The sequence below is a fragment of the Rhincodon typus genome, chromosome 9, assembly GCF_021869965.1.
Source record: "Rhincodon typus isolate 14 chromosome 9, sRhiTyp1.1, whole genome shotgun sequence".
Classification (NCBI taxonomy): Eukaryota; Metazoa; Chordata; class Chondrichthyes; order Orectolobiformes; family Rhincodontidae; genus Rhincodon; species Rhincodon typus.
Window position 1 is genome coordinate 45,612,430 of NC_063340.1, and position 27,657 is coordinate 45,640,086.

The following is a 27,657-nucleotide window of genomic DNA, read 5'->3' on the forward strand; positions in this document are numbered from 1 at the left end:
GTCAGCCTTCCTGCTCCTATGATGCTGCTTGGCCTGCTGTGTTCATCCAGCTCTGCACCTTGTTGTCTCATTGGTATTCTTGTCAGGATGTTGCTGGGACACATTTTTTGTTGTGTCTTGTGTGATCAGCCATTTGACAGATGTTTGTTAGTCACTACTGGTCGAAGAATGATGGAGTTATGAAACATTAAGCCTATCAGGTTATCGATAGGAAAAAACAGAAATTTCTGAAGAAACTCAGTAGGTCCGGCAGCATCTATTCTGTGGACAGAAAGCAGAGATAATGTTTTGAGTCCAGTGACCATCTGTTCTGTGGAAAGAAAACAGAGATAATGTTTTGAGTCCAGTGACCCTTCTTCAGAACTTCCCAGCATGGAGCGGTCTGTTGGGTCAGTGGTTAGCACTGCTGCTTCACAACACCAGGGACCTGGCTTCAATTCCATCTTTGCAGGACTGTATGCGTAGAGTTTGGAAATTCTCCCCGATTTGTTTGGGTTTCCTTCAGGTGGTCTAATTTGGTCCCACAGTCCAAATATGTGGATTAGCCATGGGGAATGCAGTGGGATAGGATGGGGGTGCAGCGGGGTGAGTCTGGGTGGAGTGCTGTTCAGAGAGTTGGTGTGGACTTGATGGGCAGAATGGCCTGTTTTCACACTGTAGGGATTCTATCTGTAGTTCTTCATTTTGTTTTAGGTTATCAAGACAGTTGTGGAATGTGCTATTTAAAGATGCTTTCATTGACTTTGACCATTCGTATGAGGCCATGTAAATTTTTACAGCACTAGGTTGTGATCCTTGGGGCCTGACTTCTAGCATTGTTTATCACCTCAATCTGAACCCACTGTCTTTACAAAATGTGTGTGCAGTGTTTCCTGGCTTCCTATGAATGCAGCACATCTCTTCCCCTCTCTATTTCTTGAGCAAACATTCTTGTGCTGTGTTAGAGGTTCTTGAGGTCACTCTTTCCAATGTTGCATCATTGCTGTGTCTTTCTGAAGTCAATCAGTTATAGAATAACTTCCAGCACTTGCACCGGCATAATGCAAAGCTCCTTTAAGAAAGTGCACGTTGCCTTTAACTGTTACTGGCCATTCGTGGTTTTGGGCCTCCTGTAGCATCATGTGATCACTCAAAGCATGGGTCATGATAGCTGCACACTGAAATCCTCTATATTAGGAGGAAACATAAGATTGGTATCCTGCTTCCATTGGAAACAACAGGTCGAGGCTAATCTCTCATTATGGTTTCAGTGCCCAATTTCAGAAGCTATCAAATTTAGCATTTTTAAGATTCTCTACCTCATTAGACTCTTGTTCCCAATATTTTTTTGTTGTATCAGTAAGCCAGTATGCCTCTAAAGAGATGCTCATCATGCCATTACTATATCAAAGCACATGGCCCAAAGCTATGAGTCTCACAAATTTATCTTACTTTGGATCACTTGAAGCATGACATTCTATTGGAAACATGCACCTCTGTTTTAATCTAACAGCTGAGTGTTAGACCAGATATGATATACTTGCGGATTGTATTCTTTGAATATAGTAGTTAGTTGTGATAAATGTCTATTGCATTCTTCAATACCATAACATCCATGCCCAGTTTCTTATCCCGTTGGAGACAACTTAAACATTGTCATATCAGATAAAACATCCTACTGGAGACAAACACAGTAATTTCTGATGTTTCTTCTGTATTTTCTACTGTGAAGGCAGGTTCAAAACAATAGTTTAATGTCCCTGACATTTCCTTATTTCTCATTGTACTTTTTCCTGCTGCCTGTCTTAACTTTAACCCTAACCCTAACCACAGGACTCACCTTCACCTTTACTCATCTCTTCCCTTTTATGAACACAGACCTTCTTGTTAAATGCTGACTTCTAAAAAGAAATTTGTTGTCAAAACACAAAGTTTATCTAGTGCAAAACTGAATGCCTACTTTTGAATTTTCAACTATATATTATATTTATATTCAATCAACTTGATGCTATAATATTAAATATTTCATGTCTTACTCCCTTTATAGATTTGTATGTATTTTAGAACAATACAATAATTATTCAATTTGACATACTTATATATTACTATTTTGTTTTACAATGTTTTACAATATGGGCAATGGGTATGATTATGTGCTACAGCAGGGCATGCCTGGCCAATTGGCCGTAATTTACAATGAGATCTCATGCTTTTAGGTCTCCATACTTTTTTGCCAGAAATGACGCAGAGTGCTTCTTGCTCCTATGCCCAATCGCCCTACCTTGGCCCCAAACTCTATAACCAGCCATAACATTAGTGGATCAGCGACCAGAAGTCCAATCACTCCTACCCACTTTACCATCAACTCCAAATGTACTTGCATGAAATTTGTGGAGACTCAAAATGCTCACCTTCTAGTAATTGATTGCCATTAGGAAGGCAGAAACTTGAACAGAATACTTTTTGTTTGTAACTTTCTATATTTCATTGTCAACAATGACCTACTTTGGCCTCCTCCACACAATGTAATGGTAAGGTTTGCTGAGAAAGGTTTATTGCCTTTAGGGTGAACATTCAACATAGACATAAAATAGTGTGAGCATGCATGGCTCTATACAGATGGCCTGGGAATGCAGTCAAGATCAGATGGAAGACTGACAGATGGAAGTCTCAATCTGTTCGACTTCTGGTATCTGAGAAATTTCTTAACAGTTTATAGGGTTTATAATTATTATTCTGGCATTAATTTGTTCATGCCTTGATGTTTGCATAAAAATAGCACACATCAGAACATACTTCAAGCAAGACAAAGAATTGTAGCTTGGGTTGTGGATGAGGTTGTTGACTTGCTTGCTGAGCTGGCTAGTTACAGTTCAGACGTTTCATCACCATGCTAGGTAACATCATCAATGTGTCCTCCAATGAAGCGATGTTGTTCTACTCCACTTAGCATTTATATGATCTGGTCTGTTGAGGTGTTTTGCGTCTTTTCCAGTTCATTTTTGCAAGGGTTTGTATATGGTGTCTAATTCCACAGATTTTTTTATTGCATTATGGGTGGAGAACCAGGCCTCTAGGAATTCCCATGCGTATCTATGATTGGCTTGAGCTAGAATCATCATGTCTTCCCAGGTAAATTGATGGCCTTCAATGAGGGAAAGTTCATTGTGTCATTTTGCTGTTAGCTGGTGTTCATGTATCCTGATGGCTAGTTTCCTTCCTGTCTGGCTAATGTAATGTTTTTGGCAGTTCTTGCATGGGATATTGTATACCACATTGGTCCTGCATGTCATGGGTGTAGGGTCTTTGGTCCTTGTGAGTGTTTGTCATGGAGTGGCTGTGGGTTTGTGTGCTATCCTGATTCCTAATGGTTGTAGGAGTCTCATTGTCAGTTCCGAAATGTTCTTGACATATGGTAGTGTATTAGGTCACATTGTGTCCTCTTGGTGTTGTCTATCTAGTAGGCATCTGTGGATGAAGTCGGCGGGGTATCCATTGATAGCGAAGGCTTTCTTTTGGTGCTCTTCCCCCCTTTTGCGAAGTTCAGGTGTGTTGCAGTGGGTTGTGGCCTGTTTGAATAGTGTCTTTACACAGCTTTGTTTGTGGACGTTGGGGTGATTGCTGTGGAAATTGAGCATTTGGACAGAATGGGTTGCCTTCCTGTATACTGAGGTTTGGAATTCCCCGTTCATCATTCATTCTACCCTGACATCTGGGAACGGAAGTTGATTGTTGTTTTCCTTCTCTCTTGTGAATTTGATCCTGGTGAAAACATTGTTGATGAGGTGGTGTGTCCCTTCTAACTTAGTGCGTTTAATGATGACAGATGTGTTGTCCACGTATCGTGTCCACAGTTTTGGCTGTGTGAGGGGGAGGGTTGTGCATTCCAATCTTTGCATGACTGCCTCTGCAATAAGCCCTGAGACAGGTGACCCCATAGATGTGCCATTGATCTGTTGGTATACTTGACCGTCAAAGGTGAAGTGTGTGGTGAGGCATGATGCAACAAATGTTCCCTCATTTCAGCGCACTAGGAGAACGAATGCCATCAATTTAACTGGGACGATGTGACCATTCTAGCTCAAGCCAACCATAGACACGCATGGGAATTCCTAGAGGCCTAGTTCTCCACCCATAACGCAATCAATAAACATGTGGAATTAGACTCCATATACAAATTGTTGCAGAAAAGAACCGAAAATGACATAAAACACCTCAACAGACCGGATCATATAAATACTAAGCCGGGTAGAACAACATTGCTTCATTATAGGCCTCGCTGATGATGCTACCTAGCATGGTGATGAAATGTCTGAACTATAACCAGCTAGCTCGGCGAGCAAGTCAACAACCTCAGCAAGATAAACTTTTTAAGAACTTACTTCATGAAAGGCAGACAATGCGGGAAAGGTCAACACTGTTGTCCATCCCTAATTGTATGGAACTGACCCATTTGCTCTGCCATTTCAGAGGCAGGAAAGTATCAACTAAATTGCTGTGTATTTGGAGTTACATAAAGGCCAGACTGGGTAAGGCTTAGAGATTTCCATTCCTGAAACATATTAGTGAACCAAATAATTGCTGTAATGGTCACCATTATTTGAGCAACATTCATAATTGAATTTAAGTTCCACCAGCTGTCATAGTGACATTTGAATCCATATCTCAAGATTATAAATTTGTGCCCCTGGGTTATAACTCCCACAGGATTACAGCTAGGCCAGTGTTTCCCCATGTACAGGATATGTTGGTCAGGAGTTCAACCAGTTTGACCTTTTATTTCCCTTGCTTTTGTGCCTGGTATCATTTGCTTATCTCTTCTCAGGCAATTATCTATTTCAAGCAGCGTGGATCTTCCAACTACTCCTGGGATTGCAGGCTTAGCTAAACATTTGTCGTAGATTTTTGTTACAGTTATTGCAGTCACTATATTTTACTAATATAAGATTTTTATTCATTTTGTTTTATTAACATTCAAAAAAACCCAAAAAAATCACGATTTTATTTTAAACAAACATTTCTTAAACAAACTTTTAAGGGTGTACAGTGAACAGCTGAGTTTCTTTTATTCTAAATTCAGAAGTTAAAAAAGTCTCTATGTAGTTTAAACGGGGTATTTTTCACATTGCAAAGGCTTTCAGACGATTTTTTTTCACAATGCCAAGGTTTTGTTTTGAAAAATCAAACAGATTTTTTAAAATAAGGATTTCTGATGAAGGTTCTAGGCCTGAAACTTCTAGCCTTCCTGCTCCTATGATGCTGCTTGGCCTGCTGTGTTCATCCAGCTCTGCACCTTGTTGTCTCTTTTAAAATAAGGAGTTGTGTTTTCATTTCGGGGAGTCCTATTTATGATTGACTCTGGAGAAGATTTTGTTCTTCAAGGAATTTATTGAAGAGAAGTCTGTTATTTATTCAGTTAATCAGCCAAGTGGTTGGTTTTATTCAGCTTTTATATGGTTGATATATGTATGTATAACTTTTTTTCAATTTTATCTTATTTTCTGTAGGTAATGAAAGGTAGTTTATTTTACATATAAGGTATTATGAAGCTTCTTTTTAGGCTTAATGTTATTAAGGGCATATATGAGATACAGAGTGAGGTGGTTAGCAGATTTAGAAAAATTATGACACCGTAGGATCAGTAAAATTGACGGGTGACTGTCAGGAAAGGTAAGAAGGTAGATCAAAAGTCTCCTGTGGCTATTCTTCTATCAAATAGATATTCAGTTTTTGGAATTGTAGAAGGGGATAATCTCTCTGAGGAAAATGGAAGGGCCAATCAGTTATTGGAATTATTATTGTTACAGGGGACCCTCCTGTCAGGGGCAAAGACAGGCAATTTTGTGGCAGTGAGCATAAATTTAGGATTGCTTGTTGCTTTCCTGGTGCAAAGATTAAGGACATCTCCAGGCGTTTCAAGCATATTGTTAAAGGTGAGATTGAGAAGTCAGAAATTATTGTACACATTGGTAGGAATGACAGTTTTAGGGAAAAGATAAAAGCAGTACAGAGTGAATTTAAGAGGTTAGGCAGAAGATTAAAAGATGGAACCTTGAAAGTAGTAATTCCTGGTTTCCTTCTGGGAAGGAACAAAAGGTTAAAGGAGATAAATCAATGGTTGAGGAGCTGGTGTATTGTTCAGGGATTCAGGTTTTTGGACAATCGGAATGTCTTTTGGGATAGAAAAGACCTGTTCAAAAAGGATGGATCTAACCTAAGCTGGAAAGGGACCAATATCTTAGCGGGGAGACTTGCTCATTCCTTTGAGGGAGACATTATACTGATGGAGAGGGGGAGTGGAGAAATTCTAAGTAGCTGTGTAAACAGAAGGATTGACGGGGAAGGTTCTGAACATGAGGAAAGTGCATCAATTAGGAAAGAAAGACAAGAGAGAGTCAGAATATGTAGTAACTCTGAAGAACTAAATTGCATTTATTTCAATGCAACAGGCCTTACAAGTAAGGAGGATAAACTCAGGGCATATTTAAGAACATGGGGTTGGGATGTCATAGCTATAACAGAAACTTAGCTAAGAAATGGACTGGTAGCTCAGTGTTCCAGGTTTTAGATGCTATAGGAAGGATAGAAAAGAAGGCAAGAAAGGAGGGGGGTGGCGTTTTTGATTAAAGAATACATTACTGCTGTAAATAGGGAAGATATTTCTGAAAAATCATCCAGTGAAAATATATGGGTGGAAATTACAAATAAGAAAGGAAAGATCACTTTGATGGGATTGTACTGTAGGCCCCGCAGTAGTAAAAGGAAATTGAGAAAAAAATATGTAGGGAGATCTCAGATATTTGTAAGCGTTATAAAGCTTTAATAATGAGGAATTTTAATTTTCCAAGCATTGACTGGGACTACCATGGTGTTAAAGGTTTCAATGGTGAAGATTTTGTCAAATATGTTTAAGAAAATTTTCTTTATCAATATGTGGATGCTCCCACTAGAGAAGCAGCAAAACTAGACCTTCTTTTGGGCAATAAAGCTGGGCAGGTAACTGAAGTAAAAGTGGGGGAACCCTTTGGGTTTAACGATCATAATTCTATTTGTTTCAAAATGGTTACGGAAAAGGATAAGCTTTCCATAAAAGTTAAAGCTTTTAATTGGAGTGAGGCAAATTTTAATGGTGTGAGACAAGAACCTTCAAAAGTTAATTGGAGTAGATTGTTTGCAGGTAAATGGATGTCTGACGAGTGGGAGATGTTCAAGAGTGTGATGATGAGAGTTCAGAGGCATTTTGTTCCTGTTAGAGTGAAGGGTAAGGTTGGTAAGATTAAGGCACAATGGATGAATAAAGACCTTGAGGTTCTAGTCAAGAATAAAGGAGAATCTCATTTTAGATATAGATAACTTGGTTCAATTGAATCTCTTAATCAATATAGAATGTAGGGGCATTCTTAAAAGAGAAATCAGGAAGGCAAAGAGGGGATATAAGATAGCATTGGCAGATAAAGTTAAGGATAATCCAAAGAGATTCTACAAATACATTAACAGCAAGAGGGTAACTAGAGAGAGGGTAGGACCTCTTAAATATCAAGGAGATTGCCTTTGTGTTGAACCCCAGGAGATGGGAAAGATATTAAATGAATATTTCACGTCAGTTTTTACTGTGGATAAAGAAATGGAGTCTAGGGAATGGAGAGAAATAAACTTTGATGTTTTAAATAGAGCTCACATTACAGAAGAAGAAGTTCGGGAGGTCTTAGAAAATGTATAGGTTAAATCTCTGGGACCTGATCTATAGTATCCCAGGATGTTGTGGGAAGTAAAGGAGAAAATTACAAGACCCCTTGCAGAAATTTTTGGTATCATCTATAACTTTGGGTGAGGTGCCTGATGACTGGAGGTTGGTAAATGTTGTATCTTTGTTTAAGAAAGGTTGTAAGGAGAAACTGGGAACTATAGACCAGTCAGCCTGACTTCAGTTATGGGTAAATTATTGGAGGTGATTACAAAAGATGGGATTTGTGGACATTTAGAGGGGCAAAAATTGATTAGACATAGTCAGCATTGTACTTGCAAACTTGATTACATTTTTTGAGGAAATTACCAAAAAGTTTGATGATGGCAGAGCAGTAAACATTGTTTATTTCGATTTTAGTAAAGCCTTTGACAAGGTTCTGCATGGTAGACTAATTAGTACAGTTAGGTCACATGGGATTAAGGGTGAGCTTGCCAAATGGATATATAATTGGTTTAATGGTAGGAGACAGAGAGTAATGGTGGAGGGTTGCTTTTTGGACTGGAGGCCTATGACCAGCAGTGTTCCATAGGGATCAGTTGTCCTCTTTTGTTTATCATTTATATAAATGATTTGGATAAGAATATAGAAAGCATGGTCAATAAGTTTGAGGATGACACCAAAATTGGTGGCATCGTAGACAGTGAAGAAGGTTTTCGAAGATTTCAGAGAGATCGTGATCAAATGAGTCAATGGGCTGAAAAATGGCCAATGGAGTTCAATCTGGATAAATGCGAAGTATTGCATTATGGTACAACAAACAAGGGTAGGGCTTATACGATTGATGGTAGTGCCTTGGGTAGTGTTGTATAACAGAGGGACCTAGGGGTTCAGGTACATAATTCTTTGAAGTTTGCGTCACATATAGACAGGGTGGTTAAAAAGGCATTTGGCATGCTTGCCTTCAATGCTCAGTCCTTTGAGTATAGGATTTGGGAAGTCATGTTGAGGTTGTAGAGGACGTTGGTGAGGCCTCTTCTGGAATACTGTGTGCAGTTCTGGTCGTCGATTTATAGTAAGGATGTTATCAAGCTGGAGAGTGTTCAGAAAAGATATTCCAGGATGTTGCTGGGTATGGCAGGTTTGAGTTATAAAGAAAGGCCAGATAGGCTGGGTCTTTTTTCAGTGGAGGGTAGGATGAGACCTGATAGAATTTTATAAAATAATGAGAGATATAGATAGAGGTAATGGTAGTTGTCTTTTCCTTAGAATGGGGAATTTCAAGACTAGGGGGCACATTTTTAAGGTAAGAGGAGAGAGATTTAAAATAGACATAAGGGGCAAAATTTTTACACAGAGGGTGGTTCGCATGTGGAATGAACGTCCTGAGGAAATGGTGGATGTGGGTACAACCATAACATTTAAAAGACATTTGAATAAGTACACGAATAGGAAGGTTTGGAGGAATATGGGCCAGGAGCAGGCAGGTGGGATTATGTTCAGCATGGACTGGTTGGACCAAAGAGTCTGTTTCCGTGCTATATGACCCTATAGCTCTAATTTAAGATCTTCAGAACTGTTGCCCTCTTTCTTGCAATGTTTCCAATTTAATAGATTTTTCAGCACAAATAGTACTCCACTGTGCAAGAAAGTTTGCTTTCATTATTTTGTTTTTCACTGTAAAATTGTAGTCTTAATATTATTCACAGTCGGCTGCAACATCATGCAATCATTTTATTGCATATCTTTGAGATTAAAAGATGTTTTAAACAAAAACTAATATAGTTTTGTGATATATCATAATGTATCAATGAGATTGAAATATTTTATGTCACAGCTCATAAAAAAAAGCATTTAACATACAGCCCTGAATCTGACAACAGTGATTTAAAACACTACAGTTTAAGCAGTTTCAAGTATTAAAATATACTGTGTTGTCTAATATGATAGGATCTGCATCTAATATTTGATTAAAGTGATGTTTCATGTTACTGGCTGTAAATATTTACCCAAGGTTGGAGCATGTTTTAGAATATTCAGTACAGTACTATCATAATTTAAAGTAACATTTTCATTCATATCCTGCAGAACAATATCTAAGTGTAATGTTATACACTGTATCAATGTCCTCCTCAACATTTTGGAAGACTACCATTTTAAATTGTAGCCGTGCTTAAGTTATATTAAGTACATAAAGATCTTTTCTGGTGTATTGAAAAATAATACATTGTCACCCGAGTGTATCTTGTATTACTAGCTTGTGATGTTGATGAAAAATGTACTGGTTTAATGTGATTAAAATATGCTAATATGACTGCAATATTATTAAAAAACATAATTCTTATAGAAGAATATATTTAGATTAAAACTTGTGAACTGAGGGCTCCAGTCGGCACCTAACTTAAGTTAATCTAATTAACCAGAATGTGAGAGCTAGTTTTTGTGTCTATGTTGCAGGTTCTGATATGAGGCTGGGAGTGGTGACCAATTCTGTTTGGGCAGGATTTAATGGCCACAAGCAATCTTGCAGCCACTAGATAATTGAATCTGAGAAAGCGCCCAACAGTGAGAGTTCAGAGACCCAATACAAAATGACAGAAGCTGTCATGTGTTACCATAATGAGTGCTGGTTCCACATTTAAAGAGCTTCTAACACTGCATTTAATGGTGACTGCCATGTTACCATAAGGGCTGAGCATTTAAAGGAAACCCGCAGCCATATTCCTGAAAGGAAGACACTGGTTCTGATCCATGGTTTGCCATGCATCCTTGAAGGATTTCCTCCAAGCAGCAAGGGTAAGGTGGGAGGTTCTCTTCCCCAGGAGGAGGAGAAAGAGACCAGCTGACCTGACCAAGCAAACCTGAACAGAAATTACAGATGGGGTCAACAGCCGTAGGGTCAGCCCTTGAACCTGAACGGAGTGTTGTAAGTACATTGATTATCTCATTCAAACTGCCAAGCTGAGCACTCCATGCCCTTTTTCCTTTATGGTAATGTGAGAATTTAGGCTTGATGGAAATGGTGTGGCTATTCAGTTAGAGCTAATAGGGTGAGCAGGTTGCATATACTGGCAGAGACTCAGATTGATCTCATTTTAAGATGACTGCCTGTTATTGAAATGCGTAGAAAATCCCTCAACAAGTTGCGACATGCATGAGGCATTTGTACACACTGGGCTGCTGGGCTGCCACAGCATAAATGTTGTGCTTGCTTCCATGGGGAAACAAATGGTTTTCATTACATGCTGGCAGAAGGCAGTCTGCAATATGAAGGAAAGGATCATGACAGGAAGAGGGCTGCTGTACCATCAGATTTTGACAGTCATGGAGGACGATTCTGTCGAATTTGGAGGACAGCACAGTGCTTGCCTTACAGCTGATGGCTAAGCACAAGTGTCCCCCCCAAGAGAGGGGATGGGTGAGTGCAGGGCACAAGGGGTGCATCAACACATTGATAGTTGGAATGATGCAATGGAAAACTTATAATCCTTTCTTTATTCTCACATGCAAGCCAGGGTCAGCTTGAAGAGCAGAGACCAGAGGGCTGTTGTAAACCAATATTTTTTTGTGCTGTAAACCCTGTGTAATCCTAAGAATGAAATCAAGGCAGGTGGCCTTTCTCAGTGTGAGATCTTTGTTGCAAATGACCATCCCTGCCCTCAGTGACACAGCACTGATTTGTTTCTTGCATCTCATCCCTGCCTGCAGTGTTGGCACATTCTTACCACCCTTACTCTCTTTGCCATATTCTGATGTCCAAAGACGTGCAGGCTAGGTGGATTGGCCATGGTAAATTGCCCGTAGTGTTCAGGGGTGTGTGGATTATAGGGGCATGGGTCTGGGTGGGATAGTCCAAGGTCGGTGTGGACTTGTTGGGCCGAAGGGCCTGTTTCCACACTGTAGGGATTCCATGATTCCATGATTCCATGATGCCCTCATTACTTCATCCTTGCTGGCCAGGGTGCCAAGCTGATTTTTTCTGTTGTTACTCAAGAAACCCTGCACTAGGCTCACTCACCTCTCCCTTTCATCAGGGGGAGGCATTGAAAACCAATTGTACCTGTTCTCTTTTAAATTATTAAATTTTAAACACCTCATAACACTTCTTTCAATTGGTTTGTTAATTGCTTTAATCACTCTCCATGTGTAATGTTTGTGCTCAATCTTGGCTATTATAGGGGAAATGGAGCTGTGATTTGAAGATGCTGGACTTCCATCCTGATGACATGTCCAATTTTATGATCCCCAGCCCGTCTAAATGTTTGTTCCTCAAAGGACCTTAGACTAGATTAGAATTTGACTCCTGTTATTTAAAATCAATAATTTACGGCAGTGAAGGTATCCCTTCCATGTTCACATGTGTTGTTAAATGGAGGCGATGGCCTGGTGGTATTATCATTGGACTGTTAGTCTAGAGACCCAGGTAAGGTTCTCGGGGGGAATCACACCACGGCAGATGGTGGAATTTGAATTCAATAAAATTAAATCGGGATTAAAAGTCTAATGATGACCATGGGTCCATTGTTGATTGTCAGGAAAAACTCATTTGTTTCACTAATGGGTCAATGAAGCAAACAGTCATGCTTACATAGTCTGGACTATGTGACTCTGGACACACAACAATGTGGTTGACTCTTAACTGCCCTTTGGGATGGACCATAAATACTGGCCTAGCCAGCGATGCCCTCACCCTGTGAATGAATTAAAAAAGATCAATTGTCATAATTTGTGCATAGAGGACACGAGATCTCACGATCATGCTGCACACTTCTCCTGGCAGTTGGTGAACTTACATTCTTCTGCTCATGTTTCCTCACAAACAGCAGAGATTTGGTGTGGTAATGTCACTAGACTAGCAATCCAGGACCCCGGGCTAATGTTCTGGGGACATCAGTTCAAACTCAACTATGACAGGTGGTGAAATTTGAATTGACCAAAGAAAGTCTGGAATTTAGATGTTAGTCTAATTGTGACCATCAAGTATTGTAAAGACCCATCTGGTACACTAATATTCTTTAGGGAAGGAAAGCTGCCATCCTTGTCTAGCCACAGAAAAGTGGTTGGCTCATAACTTGCTGTCATACTGTGACAAGCTGTAAACAACCTCATGGTCTGGTGTATCAGAATCATCAGGACAGGAGACCAAGCCTAGCTCAATGAAGATTGACAGAGGTCACGTCAGAAGTAGCTCCTAGTATATGAAAAAATGAGGTACTAATCCAGTGAAGCTACAATTCAAACAACTTGCATTCCAAACTTTGGAAGCAGCAAGCAATAGGCAGGGCCAACAGGTCAGATCTAACCTCTAAAGTCCTGCCAAATTCAGATGTGAATGATGGTGGGCATTTAAACAATTAAGTGGAGACTGCAAAAGAGGCACATTTTCAATGATGTGGGAGCCTAGCCGTTTGGTACAAAAGACAAGACTAAAACTTTCATATCCATCTTCAGCCAAAAGTGCCAAGTAAATGATCCATCTTGGCTTCTTCCCTGTGTCTCAGGCATCAGAAAAGCTGGTCTTCAACCAATTTGATTCACTCTATGTGATATCAAGAAACAGCTGAAGACATTGGGTCCTGCAAAGGATTTAACAGATTTCCAGCAACAATACTGTGTGTTTCGGAACTGAAAGCAGACCTAGCCAAGCAGTTCCAATACAGCTACAACACTGGCACCTATCAAACAATGTGGAAAATTGCCCAAACCTGTTCTCTTAACAAAAAGCAAGCCAAATCCAACCCGATTGATTAATGCTCCATTAATCTACTCACTGACACTCACTTTGGGTTTTCCGAGGGCCAATCAGCTGTTGACTTGACTACAGTCTTGTTCTAAATTTGAACAAAACAGCTAGACTCTAGCGATAAGTTTGGGGTGACTGGCCTTGATATTAAGGCAACACTTAACCAAGCATGGCATCAAGGACCCTTCGCGAAACTGGACTCAACTTGAGTCGGGAATGAATTCATAACCTAATAACGAGGAAGATGAGTGTTTTTGGAGATTATCATCTCAGCCCAGGACATGGCTACAGTAGTTCCTCGAGGTCATGGCCCAGACCCAACCATTTTCAACTGTTGTATCATACCTTCCCACTATCATTAGATCAGGAGTGGGGATGTTCACTGATAATTACAGAATCCACAGCACCATTAACAGACAATGAAGCAGTTTATGTCCATATGAAGAAAGACCTGGACCATATCCAGGTTTGGGCTGAGAAATGATGATCAACATTATACAGGTGTCAAGCAATGACCTTCTCGAATAAGAGAGAATCTAACCATTGTCCCTTGATGTTTAATGGCATTACTATCACTGAATCTCTCACTATCAGTATTCTTGAAGTTACCATTAAACAGAAATGGAACTGGACAAGCCATAAAAACACGGAGACTAAGAACCTCCTGTTTCCCCACTGTCTGTCCACTATTTGCAAGTTACAAGTCAGAGTATGATGGAATACTCTCCAATTGTTTAGATGAGTGTAGCTGTGACAATACTCAAGAAGCTTGACACCATTCAGAAAAAAACAGCTGTTTGATTTTCAGCCCATCCATAACAAGCAAAATTCACACCCTTCAGCCCATGCACATTGGCAGCAGTGTGTCACATTTACAAAGGCTCCTTCGACAGGAGCTTCTAATCACATGATCTCTATCATCTAGGAAAAGGACAGCATGTGCATGGGAACACTACCATCTGCAAATTGCCCTCAAATCACACATCATCATGTCTTGGAACTATATCAACGTTCCTTCGCTGTCACTGGGTCAAAATCCTGAAGAGAGCCATGGTGGCTCAGCGGTTAGCACTGCTGCCTCACAGCGTCAGGGACCCTGGTTTGATTTCACCCTTGGGCGACTGTGTGGAGTTTGCACATTCTCCATGTGTCTGCGTGGATTTCCTCTGGGTGCTCCAGTTTCCTCCCACAGTCCAAAGATGTGCAGGCTAGGTGGATTGGCCATGGGAAATACAAGGTTACAGGAATAGGGTGGGTCTGGGCGGGATGCTGTTTGGAGGGTTGGTGTGGACTCAATGGGCTGAATGGCCTCTTTCCACATTGTAGGGATTCTATTAGCACTGCTGGTTTCTCTTACTGTCTAAGGGCCCCTGAGGTTCAAGAAGGCAGCTTGCCATCACTTTCCATACAGCAATTAGGGGGATGGGCAATAAATGCCAGCTTAACCAGCAATGCTCATGTCTTAAGAACAAATAAAACTGTCACTTTATCTCAGTTTGGGCTTTGCACTTTATATTTCCAGCCAGGGTTATTCTATACTGCTCCATAGCCACACAGTGCGCAATATGTCTACAGCAAGTGATCCATTTAACCTTTTGTGAACTTTTCACATCAGCAGAAAATAGGCAAATTATAATCATTAACAAATAGTTTTAATACCCCCTAGTTAAATCTATTGTCAGAATTTGCATTTTCAATAAAAGTAGCATCAAACACTGTTCATTATCCTGACCTTTGGGATGAAAAATAGTACACTGTATTGACTGTCAGCACTTTATTGAACTATTTCAATTTCTAACGAGGTTTAGCCTAAGGGTGGGATTTTAGAAGAGTGAGCAGAGAACTGAACTGGGCGCGAGTCAAAAATGAGGTTTTCTAACATCAGGTTAAAGTTTTGCTGTTAAGTTCTTAGAAACTTTGAGGTGCATCAGGTTTCCTGACCTGTTTGGTGAAAACCTGTTTTTATATTCATCTGTCCATCATGAATATTCAGTAAGAACCTGACCTGCTGCAATTGCATTCATGGGCACAATCTTGGAAGCTAAAAACAGAACACACATGTTCACAAACCCAACTATAAATACTTATATACATAGGTGTTACTTGTTGGAGTATGTTGGTTCTTCCAAGCTCTGGTGAGTACAACCTTCTTCACTAACTTGAATCCTTCCTAAACAAACCATTTCTTTGCTGTCAGAACCCAATCTGGAAGGGTATGCAGATAATCAAGCCCTGGTATTTCACAAGCCAGGGAAAATGTGTATGAATCTCATTAAACCACAAAAATTATTGGACCTAACTCTCTGCAATTCAGAACCCAAAAGTAATACATGCAGGGTTTTAAAATCAACAGGGAAAGGAACTACTTGATATGACTTTTTTTTCCTATTCATTTTTGTGGGATGTGAGTGTCGCTGGCTGGCCAGCATTTCTTGCCCATCCCTAGTTGCCCTTGAGAAGGTGGTGGCGAGCTGCCTTCTTGAAACGCTGCATTCCCCCTGCTGTAGGTTGACCCACAATGCCATTAGGGAGGGAATTCCAGGATTTTGACCCAGCGACAGTGAAGGAATGGTTATATATTTCCAAGTCAGGATGGTGAGTGACTTGGAGAGGGACTTGGAGGTGGTGGTGTTCCCATATGTCTGCTGCCATTGTCCTTCTAGATGGAAGTGGTTGTGGGTTTGGAAGATGCTGTCTGAGGATCTTTGGTGAATTTCTGCAGTGCATCTTGTAGATTGTACACACTGCTGCTGCTGATCGTCGGTGATGGAGGGAGTGAATGTTTGTGGATGTAGTCTCAATCAAGCGAGCTGTTTTGTCCTGGATGGTGTCAAGCTTCTTCAGTGTTGTTGGGGCTGCACTCATCCAGGCAAGTGGGGAGTGTTCCATCACACTCCTGACTTGTGCCTTGTAGATGGTGGACAGGCTTTGAAGAGTCAGGAGGTGAGTTACTCGTATAAGTATAACTTATACTTACTTTAACAAAATGACAAAGAAGACAGATTATTAATTACTAAATGACTACTATTAAACTTACTACTGTTTTACACCAAAAAAACTCTGATTCACAAATAACAACAGATAACAGACAGTCAAGAAAACATAGCGCAATAACACCAGGCCAGATACACAGGTAGAATCGGTTGCCATCTTCTTGATTCTTACTGATGAAATGATGTTGTGCAAAGTAATGGAGAGTCTTTACTTCTCTGACAGATTGGATGGACCTAGGGTCTTTACTTTTCCATTACGTTTTAGAATCCTCTCTGTCTGTGTCTATGAGTACAGTTTTTCTTGCCCTTTTGTCAGAAAGTGTGAAATTGTGCAAATGCTTAAAGTGTAAAGGGTGAAGCCTCACTGAGTCAACCAGCTCATGAGAAGTCTCTGTCATATGCAGGCAGCCTTATTACAGTTTAACACTTACAGTGTTGGGGATGAAGGCTCCCCTTGATGAACAGCTTGTGTGAAGTCCCAGTTATATACACTTTGCCCTCTCGTCACTAACCGCATACGGTGTAAGGGGTGAAGGTGGACCAGTCCCAATAGCCTGGCAGGCACACATACCAATTTAAAAGGGGGAGCAGCCTAAAAGGGGGAATGACTTGAAAGAAGGATTAATATAAAAAAGAATTGACATAAACCAGGGACAAAAATGTAGGCTGCATGGACTGGAAAGCTCAGGAAGCAACTTAAGAGATGTGATTCTTGGGACACCTGAAGAATCCGATCATAGAGTCTCTACAGTGTGAAAATGGGCCATTTGGCCCACTGAATCCACACTGACCCTCTAAACAGCGTCCCACCCAAAACCTCCTGTGCCTGTAATCATGCGTTTCTCATAGCCAATCCACCTCACTTGCACATCTTTGTACTGTGGGAGCACCCGGAGGAAATATATGCAGACATGGGGAGAATGTGCAAACTCCACAAAGACAGTCACCTGAGGGTGGAATCAAACCCAGGTCCCTGGCGCTGTGAGGCATTGGTGCCAACCACTGAGCCACCGTGCCACCTCTTGTGGAATAGAAGCAACTTGGATACAGGGGGAAGAGAAACAGTGATAGAACGAATGGGGACAATTAAGGGGGAGAGATGAATGTTAAAGGAGGGGATCGTAACTGGAAAATCAAGTGTATTGGGGAAGATGATAGAGCAGTGGATCTAAATAAGGCAGGGTGTCAGGCTAAGGCTGGACAAGGAGATCTAAATGGTAATGAGATCATGAGGAAGATCAGGGATATCCAGGGACATAATAGAAGGGCCGATTGTTACTGGGAGATATTGAGGAAGGACAGAGGGGATGGATGTGCAAAGTGCAATGTCTTCGAGGGTTATGGAGTAGAAAGTGGATTCTAAAGTGGTGGAGGGTGAAAGTCTCGAAGGAGACATTAACAATAATCATTTCTTGTCACTCTGTTTTCCAGGCTCACAGAGATAGTGCAGTGGAAAAGGAAGGGGCCGCAGATTTGTTTACACATGTTAGTTAACACACAGCTGAGGCAATTGGAACTGAAAATGGAAATATCTACTGCATGAAGAGAGATAACAAGGTGTAGAGCTGGATGAACACAGCAGGCCAAGCAGCATCAGAGGAGCAGGAAAGCTGACGTTTCGGGCCTAGACCCCTCTACTGCATGAAGACTCACTTCAGACAATTGCACAGATGGAAAAAAGCTTACTGATTTTAGAAGGTGAGAAATGTTTTAAAGATTAAACAACAACCTCCAAATCATGTCTCATTGTTTTTAAACTTTATCAATGAGGGCACCAAACAATCACCATTGGTTCTGGTGTTCCTCTGGGAGGGCCGTGTCGAGGTGCAGTATGTTAAAATGTGCAGGCTTAGAGGCCCATGCATATGAAGGTTGAGGACAGGGTGGTTAAGTCATCAAGCAGGCTGCTCATTGCAAGGTTGTTTCTTTGCCTCACAGAAGACAAGGCAGGGCATAAAGAGTGAGATTGTACCAATTGCCACATGCATGTAAGCAATGTAAATATGATGGACACAAATGGATTCCATATGCCAGCATCAGGAAGGGGAGCTCCAGTCATGATTCATGGAGCTTGAACATCGTCATGTAGAGATGGCTCTTACCCAACACACCAGCAGCCTGTAAAGGGCCCAAAGGTTACATTGACTATGCCAAGATCTCACGAGAAATGTTTCCATCCCATTACTGATACTCTTCAGAGATCAGTATTTACATGCCAGACATTAGATCTACCCAGCAGCTGTGTGGGCTTGTTAAGAAGGAGCAGGAGAGGAAGGGAAGAGCAAAGACAAACGGAAGCAGAGATTTGAGGATCAAGGAGTTATAGATATGGATGATCAAGCAGTGCATGAAAAGGCAGACCAGGCTCTTCAGTGATGTTGACTAGTCCAATGAGAAAGAGCATAGAAGGTATACCAGCTACTTGCATGACAACATGACAATGTTGGAGATATCTTTCCATGACTAGAGAAGTCAACACCGAGCTCTGCCATCTCCTGCAGGTCCACAGCTGCTTGGCTTAGAAGGAAGAACAACACCAGTGGCTCTGGAAATCTTCCTCACCATTGCCACCTTTCAAACCACAACTGGGGACTTGTGTGGCATCTCCCTGTCGGCAGCCCACAAGTGCATTCAAGCATTCACAGATGCCCTTTACAGGAAAGCTGTACAGTTTGCCCAGTTTACCATGGACCCACACAGCCAATGTGAACAATGCTACAATGCAGCATCTGCATTCATTAAGGCCATCATTGACCAGACAAGGATGGTGATCGGAAAGGCTCCAGGTATATGGAGGTTTGTGGAATGAGGGCATGATAGGCTATGGGATGAGAGTTTGTGGTAATGAATACCACCATGGCCACCAAAGGGACATCCAAGAGGAGTAAGTTGGGCGCCACTATGGTGTAATATGACGTGGTTAAACGTCACTGGGGTAGCACTCTGGTAATCAAGCCCCACAATTGTCAGAGTCATCACAAATGTTAAATATTTTAAAAAGTACACATAATTCCCCAATTTAACTGTCCTTCGATCATGGACCAGACTTCTGTACTTAATAAGAATGACTAATTAATTATAAATAAACAGATTCTAAATGCAGATAAACAATTATGAACTCTATGACTTGAAAACTCTACTAATTATAACTCCTCATTAAAACTCTATCCCCCTTATAAATTTCCTCTCTACACAGATATACTGTCAAACATAGACAGTGAAAAACATGGCTGTTGGGGGGCAAACAGAAAGACTGGGAAAGCAGTTGAGGTCTCTATCCGCAAGGTTTGCTGAAATGATTCTTGTACTGATCAGAACATTGCTTCATGATCTTTCTTCTCCAGATATCTCACCTGTTTGCTGGAGATACAGGGTGACTGGCTCCCACTTTAAAGACTTTTGACTTAACAATTAAAAGTCACAGATTAATCTAACTGGAAAGGGAAACAAACTAGCTATCTTTAGGATTGAGATGCTTTTTGCTGCAAAACAAAAACACAGCCTTCTCCTGGTGGTTTCTGCCAAAACATTCATATCCCAAGCTGTTCAGCTACCTGGGAAACAATCAGGTTGTTGTTGGAAGGCAGATGGCTTTGCCATCAATGATTAGTCCCAAGACCAAACAGCTAATGTTTGCCATCCAAAACTCTATTCATGTACACCTCTTGGCTCCAATTCATTAGCATCTTGGACTTTCACAACTGCTAGAACAAGCAGCTGTGTAAACAGTGCTTACAATGAGTGCCCAGATCATTTGCCCAGGAGGACTACGGCCAATGGCAAGCCCAGGAGTAGCAGCAGAGGACAAAGAGCACCAGCTCAGGCAGAGGTTACAGCTACAGAGCCCCTCAGGATGTGTGGGATCCCACAGAAGGACTAGACTGTTTCGGCCCTGACTCCGTTTCCTGGGGATGAGTGAGGTGCACTGTCAATGGAGTCTCCATATGTCCCGGGCACTGTGACAGAACTTTACCAGATGCTGGAGTAGGACTGGAGTGTTTCAGGAGTGGGAGACCATCCTCTCCCTCTGGCTGTGAATGTGACTCTCGCTTTGTACATCGATGTGACTGGATCCTTCCAGGGGGTGACAGATGACCCATGTGAGATCCCACCTACAAACACATCAGGGCATTGACTGACGCCATCTGTGTAAGGTCACAGCAGTTCATTTTATTTCTCCAAGCAAGGCCAGGGCTGCAGCTTGGGCAGTAGGATTTGGAAACATAGCTCAATTTCCACAGGCATTGGGGATCATCAACTGCACACACGTTGATTAATGCTCAGGTAATCTGTGATCACCATTACCACTTTCTTGAGGTGCGTGCCCACTTCTCTGGCAGCTGCCATGACTCCTATATCCTGGAGCAGTCCCACATGCTAGGTGCATGTGAAGTTCCAGGTATCTTCCAAGGCTGGTTATTGAGGGACAAACATACCCAATATGACCTTGGCTTATGTCACCATTTACTAACACCCTGACTGATGGGGAGCGCAGGTCCAATGCCATCCAGGCCTAGCCTAGGATTGTGTTGGAGTAGATGATAGGGCTGTTTGAGAACTGGGAAGGTAGGGAGTTGATAGGGGGGCTCCAGTATAGTCTAGAGTGTGCTGCATCACTCTGGTGTGCTGTGCTCTGCACAATTGGAGCAAACAAGGGGTGATGTGCTAGACCCTGAGGAACTGGTGGTATGGGAACAGTTTTCTGAGGAGAATGAAGCCAATGAGGAAGAAAGGCTCACCTTAACCATGACACAGCTCAGCTGCACTGGGCTACAAGCCAGACAGAACCCCACTGATACTTGCTTCCAATAAATAGGAGCTGTGTGCAGCAGATCATCATGGACTGTAAAATAATCAATAGCCATTATGTCAGCAATTGGTTTGCACTGGGGGGAGGTGGTGAAGCTCATCCTCTGTTGGTTTATTTTTTGTTCCCTTTTGCTGATTATAAATAAAAATGAAATGCTTGTTTGGATCTGTACAAATGCTGGCCTGTATGTGATGTTCCCAAGTTGGATAATGAGAAGCTGTGGGTCTACAGTGGCCCAGAATAATTCCAGTTTTCAGATAGGATGTAGCTAATCACAGGTAAAGTGCATCATGGGAGGTTAAGCAGCAACTAGGGTGAGAGAATGGTATTGTATGTATGAGAGAATGTCCCAAGCCATGCTGGCTGCGTGCTGTGGGTAGTGTGTAGCTGCTGTTCCATGATGTTGCTGTTGAAGGACAATGCCAGATTGTTAATGCCAGTTTCACTGGATTGCAAGCTTTTAAAGATGGTACAGACACAAGGGTTACCAGTCTTTGGGCAGGTAAGTAACATGTTGTTCTGGGAACACTGCTTGACAAAATGGGCATAGAATGAGCTGTAAGATACATCTTAGATATCGAGTATGTAGTTAATAATGCAAATTAGGTAAGATACGGCAAGAGCTCTGGCTAGGCCTTGTGGTGAGAAACCTCCATAAATACTCAACACAACTCAGAGTTAGCTAATAACCTGTAAGGCTCAACCTGAAAAGACAATGCCTCAACAGATTTAACTTGGTCACAGGAATGTAGTAAATATGCTGTATTTGTTTTAAATACAGTACAGTGTAGAAGATTAACACCCATGCACCTAAAATGAATTCAATATGGTTGAATCTTTATTTTCCTATCACTACAGTTTTGTGACATTACAGTTATAGCTGAGCTTGAGGAAACCTACTGTCTGCTTTTCCGTTATGTCTGAGAACACTCTGTTGGACATTTTCTGTTGGGTCTAGGCTTTGAAGGCTCTGGTCTGCTGACATCTCTTGCAGAGATACAGATGCAACCACCTCAGCTCAACCTGATGGAGGTAATTGGAGAGTTCCTGGTAGAAGAGAGGTGGCATGATGGAGCATCTCTGGAGTGTCATAAGATGACAATTCCTGGTTGCCTGACTGTCAATCCTCCTTCTTGTTGTCAAATACTGACATTTCCTTCACTGCTTGAGGGATTGGGGCACCTGGAGGAAGATCAAGGTCCTTAGGGCCCCTCTTGCTTAGCCAGTGAATGAATGTATCCATGGCTTGCACAATGGAATGAAACTCCTTGCATATATCTAATCAATCCTGAATGTTCAGCAGGATATAGCTCTCCACAGTGACTACCATCTGGTCCATGGAGGCAGCCATATTCTCACATGGCAGAACCACAACACTGGACAGAGGCTGGGCAGATTCCTTTCTCCTTCTTTCCAGTCTGCATGCAGCATTGTCTATACTGATGCTTGTCTTATATCTCCATCAGTTCTTTTACGTTCGCACAAAGAAGAATTAATTAGCTATTTTGGCAATTTAATCAATACTTTATTCTCATACTAATGGTGCAGTATAAACTATTGGAGTAATGGGGCAAGGTTATCAGCATATTCCTTAAAACACAGTTGTAACAATGATTATAAGGAGCATTGTTTTGGGAGTAGATATGAGCCAAAGGGCCCTGAATGGAGTCTGTTCATTGTGGTCAAGGAACCTGTGTTGATGGAGAACAATGCTACTTTTCTCTGTTGTGTATGCCTAATATCCTTGCGAGGTATACATTCTGAAGGCAAGTTTTATGGCTGCGTCCTTGTCCATTGTAGCCCATGGTGAGAATCTATCTCATGTGTAGGTCCTTCTAGTTGTTATGAAAGTTCAGTGAGCTGATGGTGTTTCAGTTGATGAGAGCTATAGCTCTCTTTACTGTGAACTTTGGCAGATGTGTGAGAGGCACATCCCTTTTTCTTGGTAATATGCTACATGAGCACCTTTAGTGAGGTGTCATTGAAGTACCTTCTCAACTTGGCATCCAGCAGCTGGTGCCCAAAAGGTAGCAGTGGTGGCCAGAACTTTCTGCCCACATGACCACATAAAACTTGCAATGACCTCAGAAGAATGCGAACTTGTGAGAAAACTCACTGAGCGCTTAAAACAGATGTCCCTCGCACTTATAACCCCGCCTCAACACAGTCTCAAAAAGTAAATTTCTGCCCTTTTAGTGAGCTTTGCACATCATCCTTACTCTTCCTCCATCAGCTAATGAAAATTAACTTGATGCCCTGGCTCCAGTACCATCATTAGCAGTGGAATGTGTCTATCTACAACACTGCTGTTGCTCTAAAGGAGTTAGTTTGTCAACAGTGAAAGACTCTCCAAATTGTATGTAAAGAAATGAATGGTACAAGGAAGTCACTCATCCAAAACTGGATGATGTCTGAGTAAATATAAAAACTACATGTTGTGAAATTGCTAAACAACATCTCATCACAGCACAGGAGAGCTTCCCTCTATTCTGTGAGAGGAAATCAAACTTACTTTACCTATTGACCCAACTGATAACACAGCTGTTTGTAAAACAGATGAAGAGGCAGAAAGGAAAATTAAAATCATATGCAGACCATTGATTCAGAGCTAAGGCGTTCAAGAACAAAAAAGGTATTTGTTTGCTGAAAGAAATAAGATAAATGATCCGCACCAACAAACCTGAAAACAGAGTGGTTAACAACAAAGGTCCCATGCTGACTACTGAATGCTCGATCATTCCGCAGCAACTTAAAACTCATTTTACTTCAAGGTGAGTAAAAGTCAGGACCTGACTGCATTTGTCTCTGATAAGAAAGAAGGCAGTCAGCTTGGGAAAATAAGTCAACCAAAAATCTGAAGCCGAGAGTGGTGTTGTCTAGTTAGGCCTGAATGCAACATACTGGTCTATTGAAAGATTCAGAACTGAAGCGTTGGGATTTCTCACCATTCCTTGCCAGTTTCTTGGTGGGAATTGAATACTGAATGATATTTTCCTTTGTTGAGTCCCTGCCCACTGCACTTCCAGCTTCAATGTTCAAAATATCCTCTGATAATGAAACACTAAATAACTATTTCATTAGAGAATCTCTTCATTAACTAGCCTGGCATTAAGAATAGAGTAATAGCATCCGGAAAATAAAACCTCTGTTTCTCTTCCTCACTTACCACTGTTTATGAAGGATGTCAGACATTCCAAGCAGTATTTATCCTGGTGACCAGACCTAAAGGCAGAAACCTAATAAATTCATTCAAATTTAGCTCAAGTATTGCCAGCATTTTCCAAACTGAACACCTAACTATTACTGCTTCCTGCTCTTGATCGCCTATCCTCAGAACAGAAGAACAGAAGAAATTGGAGCCGGAGCATTCCATTCTGCCCATCAAGACGACCCCACCATTCAATAAGACCATGGCCCCAGTCCTCAAATCCTCTTTCATGCCAGCACATCATTGCCTTTAACTCACTGCAATTTCAAAAAGATATATGCAGCTCCTCTTTAAATACTTTTAGTGATCTAGTCTCCACAACTCTCTGGAGTAGAGAATTCCAGACACAGAGATTCACTACCATTGGGGAGAAGAAATTACTTCACATCTCAGTTTTGAATGAATTTTCTCTTGTTCTGTAACTTTGCCCCCTCGTTTGAGATTCCCTCACTAGTGGAAACACCTTCACAACACCTACGCTGTCAAGCCCCTTCATCAATTATGCTTCAATAAGATCACCCCTCAATCTGCTGAACTCTACTGAATAAAAGTCTAACCGGTTTAGTCAATGAGCTGCGTCAATCTCACACTTCTACCATGTGCTAGCAGCTTATGTGGCAAACACACTGCATTTGCAGCAAGTAGGTATGTGTTAAAGTCTGGGAGGAGTTGTTTGTGGAGGTATTCATTAGTAAGGGGGACCCAGCACAGTGCAGGGAAACAGCCACGGTCAGTCTTCTGGTTGGAGTGTTCTCAGCTGGGGTTCTGTGTCTTTGCAGTCTGTGGAGTGGGTCACAGTTCACCTTGTGGCTCCATAATGGCCAATCTGGTGCAGTAGCACAGTCAGGGAGATATACAAGCCCTTGGGCGCTTCTTGTACGGTGCAGTCCATTTAGGTCACTCAAGGGGTGGACAATGTTCAGCCCGTTGATTCTGTCAACAGAAATTAAGAATGAGGGGAATGATAAAGGGGGTTGGAGAATGGACAAGTGGTATAAGGAAGCAATAAAGAGGGATAAGGAAGCAATAAGGGGTGTCCGCTACCACACCAAAGAGATTTGGGGGAACTTATTCTTTGAGATTGGTTGAGGATTGGGAATAAAGGGGAATCATAATTGTGAAGGGGTGAATGGTACTTGTAAGTTGATGATACGATAAAGCATGAATGGGGATGGGGTAATGCAGGTTTATATCCCATGAATTGGAGGAGAACCTCGAGTCCCTAGCAGCTACATGATAGGGGAATACTCACTGAGAGAATACAGAAAACTGAGTAAATAAAGAACACTTGAGGACATGAGAGTGATCCAAAATGAGAGTTGCCTTCAGCCAGAGCTATTTAATGAATAGAACTCCATCTGAATAATTCAACTTTTCTAATATTTACCGTAAGGACCATATTACATCCCAGTCCTTCCACTATATCAAAAGCAGACATGCAGCACCAAAATCAACATAAATGTGAATTAAAATTACAGTGTCGCTATTGACTACAGGAACACGTTCCACACCACAAAGCCTTACAGAAAGGATAGTGCACCTAAAGTTCACTTCCCTGCCACTGTGCCTTTATGGGGCTATCCAACAATTTAGCGAGATCAGAATTAAAATGCTGATGTGGGTCATTCAAGAGATCCTGAGGTGTCCCTGTTTGGTGATCAGTAGGCATTTGAACGGGAAAGAGACGATTGCAAACAATAACATTTTTGTATCTGCCAAGGCAGCCATGCACACCAGTATACCAAACTATCAATGCCAACTTTATCGGACCAGATTTAGGGTCAATGAGGGAATGGAAGTCTCGCCTTTTTTAGTTCCATTTTTAATGTATCACTGCCCTTTTTACTGAGCTGCAACTCTGTACAGCTTCTATTCTGGGGGAAAGCAGATTCTAGGATTGAAACCTTTATCCATTAACACAAAACAGAGGAAATTGTTTAACTTAGAATTGCATGAATCCCTTATGAGTATCTCTGAGAGGTGCTACTGCTTGTACCACAAGCAACCTATGCTGTGTGGGAGACAGTGTTTCTGTTTCAGTTGCAGATCCAGTGAACTAAACCCATTTTATGAATGAATCCAAGTGCTAGTTCCATGTACCTAAATTTTATGTGGATTGGCGGCAAAGTACACTATGCTAAACAAGTTATATTTGAAGCATACTGCAGATGGACCAATGCATTCAGAAAATGCTTGTGCACAAGTAATGACCTAGAAATTCAATCACACTGCATATGCCTTTTCAGATGGGTGCAGACAAAACATGCAATTGGTTTTAGCATTTTACTATGATAGTTATCAGGCTGGTCATTGCTGCTATCCATGCTGCTTAATGTTGTGTGCCTTTTGGGATGGATTAGGCAAGGTTTGGGAATTTGGGCACCTTAGATGCCATTTAAAGATCGTCGATATACTTTAAATGAGAGACGTCCTCTGGCTGCACACAGCAGGGAAACCTTGCAAGGTAGACAAGATATTATAGAGTTCTCCAAACAGCCATTGAGTTCTCTAATGCAATGTTGGAGGTTGCAATCCTGAAAAGTGGGAAAGACCTCCCAAGGAATAGAAATCTTTCCAGGGAACAATTCTTGTTCCCAAGGCCGCATTTTTAAAACCAATACTATATGGGTTTCTTACAGTTCATTTTACTTTGAACAAGCTTTTTTTTAACATTGACAAGCATGTGTCATGCACAGCCTTGAAGGTTTTACTGGGAAGGTTAACATCAGATTTCTTGCCAGTCTTGGCTGTCAGTTAAAATTGAGCCATTTGAACAAATGCAGGAAAATCAGCTTGTGCTCACGCATGCAAATGTAGTAAATGGAACTTCCAGCATATCCAAAACACATCCAATTTCACTAAAATGGAAACCCCAGTCCAATAATTTATCCCCATTTTCAACCTTTAAGTTCATTATGGTGGGAAGTGAAGTCCAATTCAAGATAATCCATTGCGAGTTGGAAGACATTACACTCACTGTAGCAGGGAGGTGGTGGGGACAAAAATTTTTCCAAGTGCATTAGCATTTTATTGAAAGGTTTTTTTAAAATGTAAATTGTTACATTAGAAGGAACTCATTCACCCAGCATAAGACCATAAAAAAAGGAACAGGACTAGGCCATTCAGCCCCACAAGTCTGCTTCACTATTTAATAGGATCAAGGCTGATCCAACCTTCTTCACTTCCACTTTTCTGCCCTTTCCCTGTAACCATTGATTCCCTGACTGATCAAGAATCTAT